Source organism: Periplaneta americana, chromosome 5 (assembly GCF_040183065.1).
Source record: "Periplaneta americana isolate PAMFEO1 chromosome 5, P.americana_PAMFEO1_priV1, whole genome shotgun sequence".
NCBI lineage: Eukaryota > Metazoa > Arthropoda > Insecta > Blattodea > Blattidae > Periplaneta > Periplaneta americana.
The window spans coordinates 30235766-30247472 of NC_091121.1; positions in this window are offsets into that span (position 1 = coordinate 30235766).

Sequence of the window (11707 nt, forward strand, 5' to 3'; positions counted from 1 at the left end):
GCTTAGTGTTGGGCCTTAGGGGCTGTCTAATGCCACGTAATTAGCAAGTATGCATTATGACGTCATCTGTCATGCTATTAATTAACGCCTGAAGATGCATCACATGTCATGTTCGTAACCTAATCTCTGATGTCGTTTCCTCCAGTCTGATAAACCCAACAAAATGAACACACATCCGCTTACTTGCTCGTTATGACGTGTTTCTTAATACTGATTGATGCTTCAGTACTCTCAGCTCTAATCATTTCGTAGTTTTCCACCTGAAAATGATTCTGGGTGTCTCAGTGTTTTGAATTAGATTTTAAATATGGTATTCTTTTTTAATTCTACGCTGACGCTCTCTTTCTTTTCATCCTCATTGATGATATCTTTATTCAAAACTTGGAGGGCCGTGCCCAAGTATGCAAAGTAGTGTTTTGAAAGTAAATTTGTTTTTAAAATACAGGATTAGTACAAAAGAATTTGACATAATTGGAGCTGCCAAATTACTCTTCAAGAAATGACCACTCATATAAATTGAGGGAAAGAAGACAGAGGACGGACACTGGAAAGTGTTATTTTTTCAATCGTACTATCAGGGACTGGAATGCTTTACCTGCAGACTCACTAAAGGCTTTGCCAATAACCGAAAATGTATTTAAAAATAAGCTTAAGGACTTTACTAATAGACGGTAGTAACTATTTAAAGGGTGTAATTGATATCTTGTTATTTGAAGTGTTCTATCAGTGAGGAAGTGTGTTGTGTCAGTGAAGTCTATTGTGTAAGTGAAGTGCGTTGGTGTCAGTGAAGTGGCTGTGCAAAGTATTTGAACAGTGAAATGGTTAGAAGTGTTAGTGAAATCAGGTAGAATCAGTGCAGTGAGTGAGTTGACAACGAAATAAGTGTAGTGCCGAAAGGTACTTGCGCAGGTATGAACCTATCACACTCGTGGGTCTTAGTTCGAACTTAGGGTTAAGATACAAATTTAGATTTACTTTAAATGTTATTTTAAGTGACCATGCTTCATTTATTATTATTATTATTATTATTATTATTATTATTATTATTATTATTAATATTATTAATTTTTGTTTTTATTAGTTGTGTTTATTATTAATTGTCATTATTGAGTGTAATTAGTTACCACTGCCACCGAGTATATACACATTTGCAGTGTGAATAAATACATACATACATGCATACATACATACATACATACATACATACATACATACATACATAAACAATGTTTTATAAATACAGAACTATTAAAGTAATCAGGAATGAATTTACACTGTTGTATAAAGCATCTCTTAAAGTTTACTTTCGACACTCACGAATGTTCAATATGTGCTCCTTGTGTCACACAGCACACGTCAAAGAGATAGTCTAGACCAGAGCTGGGCACTGGGAGCGAATCCAAACTCTAAACTGGGAAGCTTAATATTCATCCGTAACGGAATCAACGCTGTGCGGTATTCGGCGGGGAAGAAAGGGGTTGAAGAGGAGTCATATGGCTCCCCGTGAGAGAGTAGAATTCGTTCTTAGTTCCCATCCCTGATCTAGAACAGTTCCGTCTAGAATCGTGATTATTGGCAAAACGCAACCTTAGTGGCAGCGAGCGCATCCCACTGGTAGACGATTATGACGTCAAACCGCTTGCTTGCGGGTTCATAAAGCGTCGGTGGTGGACTTCGAACATAACATCACTATATCTTACAACGATATCTCAGCCAAGTACAAGAGGTACTAAACGGAGGTCTTCGACTCCATTATTCAAAGATGAATGGGAAGATTTCTTATCCATAGACGTGTATGGTGTTGCAAAATGTTTAGTGTGTTATAAGACTCTGAACGAGTTAAAAGGTTCAATCTTAAAATACATTATACGTTATATCATAGTAAGGTCTATGCTTAAATCAAAGGTTAACAACGTGCTCAAGAAACAGACCAACTCAAGGTAGCACAGACAACACAGAGCGTAAGAATAATACACTTTAACTTAATGTGAGATGCAATTTTATTAAAAAATTATTCATGTTGTTGTGAATAAATAAACAAAATAATTTATATAATTATTTATTTATTTATTTATTTAGGATGAGTTAAGGCCATGTATATGTAAGTTTATTTCTCAAACAGGAACGCTCTAATTATTAGAAATGTGTATATTTTAATCGCATTAAAAGTCTATTAATAGTTGAGAGAGTGAGTATGCAATGGATATGTGATTTGTTATCCGCCACTACGAAGCTCTTTTGCGCTGGAGAACTGGTGGTAGTATTTCGTGAGCAAGAGCCGCTTTCAGCTGTTCCACGGTGTGTTCAGTTGCCCGGTCATGATTTAAATGTTCCTTTTCTCTTTAATTCGTTCGTTCACTCATTAGTTCATTCGTCTCTACATTCGCTCATTCGCTCCTTCCTTCGTTCCTTAGTTCATTCATTTCTGCGTTCGTTCATTCGTTCCTTAGTTCGTTCATTCGTTCCTTAGATCGTTCATTCGTTCGTTTGTTCGTTCGTTCCTTCGTTCGTTCCTTAGTTCGTTCGTTCCTTAATTCGTTCGTTCATTCGTTCCTTAGTTCGTTCGTTCATTCGTTCCTTAGATCGTTCATTCGTTCCTTAGTTCGTTTGTTCCTTAGTTCGTTCGTTCATTCATTCCTTAGTTCGTTCGTTCATTCATTCCTTAGTTCGTTCGTTCATTCGTTCCTTCGTTCATTCGTTCCTTACTTGGTTCATTCGTTCCTTAGTTGGTTCATTCGTTCCTTAGTTGGTTCATTCGTTCCTTAGTTCGTTCGTTCATTTGTTCCTTAGTTTGTTCGTTCGTTCCTAAGTTCGTTAATTCCTTCCTCAGTTTGTTCGTTCATTCGTTCCTTTATTCATTCGTTCCTCATTTCGTTCGTTCATTCGTTCCTTAGTTCATTCGTTCATTATTTCGTTCGTTCGTTCATTCGATCCTTAGTTCGTGCATTCGTTCCTTAGATCGTACATTCGTTCCTTTGTCCGTTCGTTCCTTCGTTCGTTCATTCGTTCCTTAGTTCGTTAGTTCATTCGTTCCTTAGTTCGTTCATTCGTTCCTTAGTTCATTCGTTCCTTAGTTCGTTCATTCGTTCCTTAATTCGTTCATTCGTTCCTTAGTTTGTTCATTCGTTCCTTAGTTCGTTCATTCGTTCCTTAGTTCGTTCATTCGTTCCTTAGTTCGTTCATTCCTTCCTTCGTTCGTTCATTCCTTCCTTCGTTCGTTCATTCGTTCCTTCGTTCGTTCATTCGTTCTTTAGTTCGTACATTCATTCGTTCCTTCTTCGTTCGTTTCTTCGTTCAGTTAGTCATTCATTCATCCATTTATTCAGTCATTCATCCATCCATCAATCTACTCACTCACTCACTCACTCACTCACTCTCTCACCCGATGGCTGTGGCATAAGTTAAGTCACACCAAAGGTAGGCTAACCTTCCCTTGCCATTCCTTTTCTCATCTCATCTTTATTCTTTCTGTTCACCTTTTTTTTTCTCGCTGCTCATCTCTTCTTCCCTTTGCTCTCCTTTCCTTTCCTCTCCGTCTTCCCTTCCTGCTACTCATCACTTTTTCTCCTCTCTTCCCCTTTGTGTCATCTTATAAAGTTCTTCTGTATATAAATGTAAAATTGATTAAGTTGACGAGGATTTCTCCCCAACGCAAAGCGACCCGCAACGACATCTTGTGAACGCGGGCTTAATACAGCGTTAAATGTGTGAAGATGCTATTGCACGGCCTCATGGCAGGGAAAAAATCCTCGTGTCGTGTGTACATTGCCCGGTAATACGGACATTGTATATGCCGAGAGAAACTGGGGAAATTCCCGCAATTTTCTTTTATCTGCTACTTTCACTGCCTCCATAATTCCAAATCTCTGTGCTCCCGTGTTGTGCACGCAGCAGCAACTCTTCCATACAAGAATACTCGTACGTGTCGCTGATTCTCTACAAGCGTAAATCCACCCGCTGCAATGAAAATGGATTGTACTAAAGCGTGTAGGCTTCATATATGAAATGTATTACAACCGTTCATATAAATCGTTTTATTTTATGTCAAGTATGAGTTTACTTATGAAACTCGCATCAAGCGACAGAAGTTCACATAATATGTAATAGAACGTCACATTAAGATAGGCGCTCACTTACCGGAAAAAATTCGTTCGCCATGTTCGAATTTGTATTATAGTTATGCTCACTTGTCCGCGTTTCCGAATTGAATCAGAGGTTTTTAAAAGGGCATGAGTCTGCAAGATCAAAATTTTGGTAAACTGAAAAAAAAAAAAACTGTCATTGGAACGAAATTTTAGTTTTAGTGTAAGGACAATTTTTTGGCTATTGACTATTATAAATCTGCTTTTATGCTAAAGTAATAGCTTTTTTAACTCGTAGAGTAAGTCAGTAAAAAAGATTGAAATGAGTGGAGTGATGTCTTTTTCAAAACTTTCAAAATGAAAACATAAACACTGTGTTTATTTTTTCATAGAACAATATTGAACACTAAATGAACAGAACGTGTAGCATTTTAAAGTCTTTGAAATGAAATTACTTCAAAATATAATATAACTAATGAAAAGTTACTTAATTTTTCTTTGTTTTTCTTCTTCTTCTTCTTCCCTTCAAGTATTAGGCCAAATGGCCTGTTACGATCTCACAGTTGAATTTTCAATCCAGCGCTTCTTTGGACGACCGAGAGATCTCTTCCCGTTTGGACGATAGTGGAGCATGACTTTTGGGATTCTATCTCTATGCATGCAATGCAGATTGTTTATCCAGTTGTTCTGATAATGTTTTACGTGATTAATTACAGGTTGTAGTTGTAATTCTTCCATTACATCTTCATTGCGTTTGTGATCCCATTTCGTATATCCCGCTGTATATCTCATAAATTTCATTTCATTAACCGTTATTCTGCTTTCGTCTTTCTTCCTCAATGTCCATGCCTCACTGCCGTAATAAAGTACAGGTCTCGCCAAGGTCTTGTAGAGGCGAATTCGAGTATGCCTTTGTACTAGGGAAGGTTTCATAATGGTTTACTTTGTTTTTACCAAGTCAATACTAACAAATAAATGATGATAATAGAAAATTCATTTGACTGTTTATTTATTATGAATCATTCAATAAGTAATGAATTATGTAAAAACAAGTAGTGGCTACAAGTACTTTCGCCTTATCCGGTATCAGCACTTAGCATAAGTAATTAAATATACATGAACGTAAAAATAGCAAGTGCACCAAATAGGCATCTAAAGTATAATAAAAACATAATTATTAAAAGAGCATAAACGACACTGAATTAATAAATGTGTACAAAAAATTATGAAACATATAAAATCGTGTACTTGTAACGTGATATATCAGGTGAGACAAGTTACATTTAATTAGAAATACAAAACAATTAAATATTAGAATATGAGTCGCTGTTCATGTGAAGCATAATGAACGTACATGACTTAATAGGTACCAATAAATTAAATTTTAGTTCGTGAGGTAGGATGTTGCCGGAGAAAAGCTTAATGATAGCCTAAATACTTAATTACTGGCTTTTAAAGACCCCGGGAGGTTCATTGCTGCCCTCACGTAAGCCCGCCATAGGTCCCTATCCTGAGAAAGATTAATCCAGGCTCTACCATCATATCCTACCTCCCTCAAATCCATTTTAATATTATCTTCCCATCTACGTCTCGGCCTCCCCAAAGGTCTTTTTCCATCCGGCCTCCCAACTAACACTCTCTATGCATTTCAGGATTCGTCCATACGTGCAAAATTTCCTGCCCATCTCAAACGTCTTGATTTTATGTTCCTAATTATGTCAGGTGAAGAATACAATGCGTGCAGGTCTGCGTTGTGTAACTTTCTCCATTCTCCTGTATAATCATCCCTCTTAGCCACAAATATTTTCCTAAGAGCCTTATTCTCAAACACTCTTAATCTCTGTTCCTCTCTCAAAGTGAGAGTCCAAGTTTCACAACCATACAGAACAACCGGTAATATAACTGTTTTATAAATTCTAAATTTCAGACTTTTTGACAGAAGACTAGATGACAAAAGCTTCTCAACCGAATAATAACAGGCATTTCCCATATTTATTCTACGTTTAAATTCCTCCCGAGTGTCATTTATATTTGTTACTGTTGCTCCAAGATATTTGAAATTTTCCACCTCTTCGAAGGATAAATCTCCAATTTTTATAGTTCCATTTCATACAATATTCTCGTCACGAGACATAATCATATACTTTGTCTTTTCGGGATTTACTTCTAAACCTATCTCTTTACTTGCGTCCCGTAAAATTCCCTTGTTTTCCCTAATCTTTTGTGGATTTTCTCCTAACATATTCACGTCATCCGCATAGACAAGAAGCTGATGTAACCCGTTCAATTCTAAACCCTCTGTGTTATCCTGAACTTTCCTAAAGGCATATCCTAGATCGAAGTTAAAAAGTAAAGGTGATAGTGCATCTCCCTGCTTTAGCCCGCAGTGAATTGGAAAAGCATCAGATAGAAAATGGCCTATATGGACTCTGCTGTAGGTTTCACTAAGACACATTTTAATTAATCGAACTAGTTTCTTGGGAATACCAAATTCAATAAGAGTATCATATAAAACTTCTCTCTTAACCGAGTCATATGCCTTTTTGAAATCTATGAATAACTGATGTACTGTACCCTTATACTCCCATTTTTTCTCCAATATCTGTCGAATACAAAAAATTTGAGCAATAGTCGATGTATTATATAATAGATAATAATATCTTAAATATGTAACATAAAATTGCATTTTGTGTAGATAGGCTATAAAGTTACAGAACACGTCTACAAAGTACTATGACATATGGGGACTATGTTTGAAGTATGTAATGTCAAAAGTAACCTCAATACTAGGGCATTCGAAAAGAAATAGTAATATAGTTACACTAAATTTATTTAGGTTACTTTCGACATTACATACTCCAAATATAGTCTCCTGCCATGCCAGCAATACGTTGCCAAATTCTTTTAAGATGGTGGACTCCATCTGCAGCAGCATTTCTGGATATCTCTCTTACTGATCAATCTAAAGCTCTTCTGATGTCAACTCTTGATTAAAAGCGAATGCCTCGCTTGTCCAACTTTTAATAGTTCAAGATGGTAGGACGTCTCTCCCACAGGCGTCTTGTAATGCCCTAAGCACAGAGTGCATGTTTTCTTTTGCAACTTGGATGTTTATGAAGCACCTTTGTTCAAACCTTTAGGACTAGTCAGAAATAGCTACTGTATTTACAAAATATGGCTAATTCGAGACTTGCTATATTGCAAATTTATGAAACAAACACTGCTTTATTACGTAATAAATTTTTCAATGGTCACCGCTAGGAGCACGATGTACAGCATGGGTACCATTACTTATCGAATGCCCTAGTAAATTTAGTGTGAAACAGTAACTATATTGTCGTTACTTTTCAAATGTAATTGTAATTATAGTTTATGATTTGAGTTTTAAAATCTGTACTAATTAATGTGTATGCCCTATATTTATTTTATTCTCACTGTCATTTGTACTTCTTGGGATTCTGTGAACAGGGATTGCTCTTGAGGAACTCTAGACATCATCTTGTAAGATCCAAAATTGCAGCTGCATTAAGAAATAAAGGCTGGATAGTAGAAGAAGAAATCTCCTGTCTAGCTGAAAATAGGTCAACGAGACGAGTAGATATTTTAGCGTGCAATGCTGACACTAAACAGGGCATCATTGTGGACCCCACAATACGTTTTGGAGTAGGATGTCATCAGTCAGGCGAGGTCCACCTTGAGAAGAAATCGATCTATGAGCCTACAGTCAACTATTTCAAGCTGAGATATGCCTTAATTCACGTTCAGGTATTCGGCTTACTCATAGGTGCTCGAGGGACTATACCAGGTTTTTAGAAGAATTTCGACGGCAGTTTGCTTTGCCAACATCTCTGAGGGATGACATTGTGATAATTGTGTTAAAAAAAATCCTGCCAAATCCTAATTAGTCACATGGTGTCACATTAATAGCAATTGTAATTTTTCATGCTAATTTCTTTTTCTTTTAAAAATTTAATATCTATGTTTACATATGTATAATAATTTTTTTTGAGGATATACTAAGTCCGTAAGGGCTACCCTCAATGGGGGGCAGTTTAATATTAATATAAATTAATTAATGTTATATTATAACTCGTCATTTTGCATCTCTGTTTTCTGATTTCACATGTTATATATTATTTTGTCTTTACTACGTAGCATCTTTTTATTGCACTTTAAAAGCTGTAGATAAAAAAAAAACATTCAATTCTACTTCAAAAAAAGAAACTGTAAATGCTTACAATTTTTCGAGAGTACTCTGTAAAGTATTTCCGATAATTTATGTTTCATGAATGGGAGAGGATTTTTTCCCCGAATTATTGCATTACCATTGTCGATACGTTGACATACACTGCCCTAAAAAGTGATCGCTCAGAATTCGAAAACATGAAATTCAAACAAGATGTTAAATCATTCGCTTATGTGTGTACAGCCGTAGATTTTATTTAAAATTGTAAATGTTATCGTTGTAATTTACGTCTTTTATTCATGCTCTACTTGGCATTCGTGTCAAACATTGATTATTTCAGGAATTATCTCGAACATTATTCATACTTACTAGAGTTATAAATTGCAGTCGCTGATAACACATGTCTTTCTACTAACTGCCAGCAAATTTACAAAACAAAGAACAACCTGATTGTTGCAGATTTGTTTTGTTTTATTTTTTATACTGCATGAAGTTTAAAATCCTAGGACAGGTTACGTGATTAATGACTGATACATTTTTATCATAGGGGTGGAAAGAGTATTATTAAATTACATTAAAATTCATGTGTAATTCTATGTAGCATTAAGTCTTTCGCCCTTAGGTATTCAAAATTGAAATTTTAACCGTTCCAGTAGTCCATACAGGTATCTTAATTGCTTTTGAAGGATTCTGTCAGATTCATAAATCTATATGAATAGCGCATGGCAATGTATCGAATTTCAAGCCGGTTTAAACATAACGAAATGTAAAATAGTGTCAGTGATGAATTGAGTGTTTTTCGGAGGTTATCTAAGATTAATTCTACAAGTGAATTGTTGTTGTTGTTGCTGCTGCTGCTGTTGTTTAATAATAATAATAATAATAATAATAATAATCATACCTAAATTAAATTAAATTATTAAACTCGATCACAATTATAACTTCAATTTGACTGCTCCCGTAAGAAATCTTTTAGCCTTTTCTTGAAAGTGGTTATTGTCTGGCAGCCCCTAATCTTCTGAGGTAGAGAATTCCATTCACGGGGGACTGAGACAGTAAAAGAGGATGAATAGTGGGATGTTCTATGGGCAGGAATTGCTAGGATATGGCTCTCCTGTGACCTGGTGTTTAGATTGTGATTGGACCCTAAGTAGTTAAACCGGGAACGAAGATAATTTGGAGTAGAAGTGTGGAGAACTCGAAACAGAAAAGAGAGCGAATGAAGTGTTCTATGGTTACTAAGTTGCAGCCAGGATAAAGATTTGAACGAGGGTGTAATATGGTCAAATTTGTGAGCATTGCTGATGAATCTGACAAACATATTGTCATCTATCCGAAGACAGATCTGAACCTCACAAGTGATACCAAGAAGTCACCACTTATGAGGCAACTAGGCCAGGAGATATTAGGGTAGGGTGGCCAGTTTCTTTCCCCTCCATTGCATACATCGCCGAGTAGCTACATATTACACTAGTCAGACTTCAGATGCATACAAACAATACAAGTGATTCTTAAAAAGGGCAAATGAACTTATGTAGAAGTTCTCAATTGAAGTTGGAGTAATTCATCCATTCATTCATTCATTCATTCATTCATTCATTCATTCATTCATTCAGTGTTTTGCCCAAGGGCAGATTTTTCACTGCAACCCAGCTTTGTCCAATCTTTCCTATTTTCTGCCTTCCTCTTAGCCTTCTCATATGATCCATTGTAATATCTTAATGTCTTCTGACCCGATGGTGAAGAAAATTATGATTATGATTACGTACAATAGTGGATGATGCTGAGTTAGAGAATGATGGGGGTAGAGAAGAATAAGTAAAAGTACTCGTTAATGCCATTTTTTATATTCTAGACTGTAACAACAGTGGAAATATAAATCTTACAAGCTTCCTCATTAATACAATGCTGACACCTGTTAGTTTAATTACACAGGCAAACAAATCTTAAGTGGTCGACATAACATTTCTCCTGTGCATGATATTGCGACGATACAACAGTCTAGTATAGCCGTGGCGAAAATGTGACTGACGAGCACATTGTGGCTCGCAATGATAACTATGCGCTTCCTAATTCCCACAACCCCCACCCTCTCACTCACTGGAGTCAAACTCCGTTCCATTTGTATTTGTCTCTGACCTGCGAGTGGCGTATCGTCGCAATGTCTCTCTCAAAACCATGAACCTCTACAAAAACGACAGTTTCAAGTAGGATGGAAGGACGCATTTTTTGCTGCCAATATGAGGAAAATATTACATGTATGATTTGTTCACAAGTATTACGAGGAAAACGGTTGTATAACATAAAACGGCATTATACTAAATGTTACTGATGGAACATTAAAAGGTTAAGTATTATTATTATTATTATTATTATTATTATTATTATTATTATCATCATCATCATTATCTCCTCTGTGCGTCGACCCCTTTTTCAGCAGATGTACGAATATGCGGTTAGATCTTTCATTTCAAGTCACAGATTTACAATGTGATGTTAAAAGAAAGCTAGATGTAAGGACTTGACAAATGTTGAACTTTTCAAATCTTTGCCAAAAAATAAATATCCGAAGCTTCGTTCTTTCGCTTGCTCTTTTGGAGCCATATTCGCTACAACTTACGTTTGTGAAAAATTATTTTCAACATTGAAAATAGTAAAAACCAAATTTAGATCACTACTGACAAACAAATACCTTCGTGATCAACTACGACTGGCAGTAAGTGACATAATTCCTGATTTTGAAACTCTGTCGCAGAGACATTCTGAAGACAGTTAATTTTAGGTTGTGATAATGTGTCCCATGTTTTATCATTCATTTCTTTCTTTGTTACACGTATTAAACATTAGTTTGTAGCCTTGTACTGTATAAAATTATATTTAAGTGCTTGACGTAAGGAAAATGAAAATCCGTTAATAAGTCAGACAGTTGCTTCACTTCCCCTTCGGGTGTCCGCCTCCCTCCATAGGTGCTATGCACATTGCAGTTTACACAGTGGCTCGGCGCACGATCGCAATTTCGCCATGGCTGGTCTAGTATATACAGTAACCAAGCTTGAGGTGTGAGGTTGCTAGGAACAATAGACTGTACCAGTATTATTTCGCATTTTCTGTAATGAGGCGATGATAGCGATACTAGTGGTTAGCAACTATCTTTGAATGCATATTTACTACGTATTGAGTTTCGTTGCTGTATATACTAGACTGTGACGATACTAAGGACCATATGTCGACATAAACCGTTAATATCGATAAAATGTTAGAAAATAAGACTTATGACAAATTGATCATTTTACTGTATTATGTCTTATAATGATCCGCGCCGTGGCGTCGTGGTCTAAGGCATCCCGCCTAGGACTCGCGTTACGGAATGCGCGCTGGTTCGATTCCTCAAGGGGGAAGAAATTTTCTCATGAAATTTCGGCCAGTGTATGGGACCGGT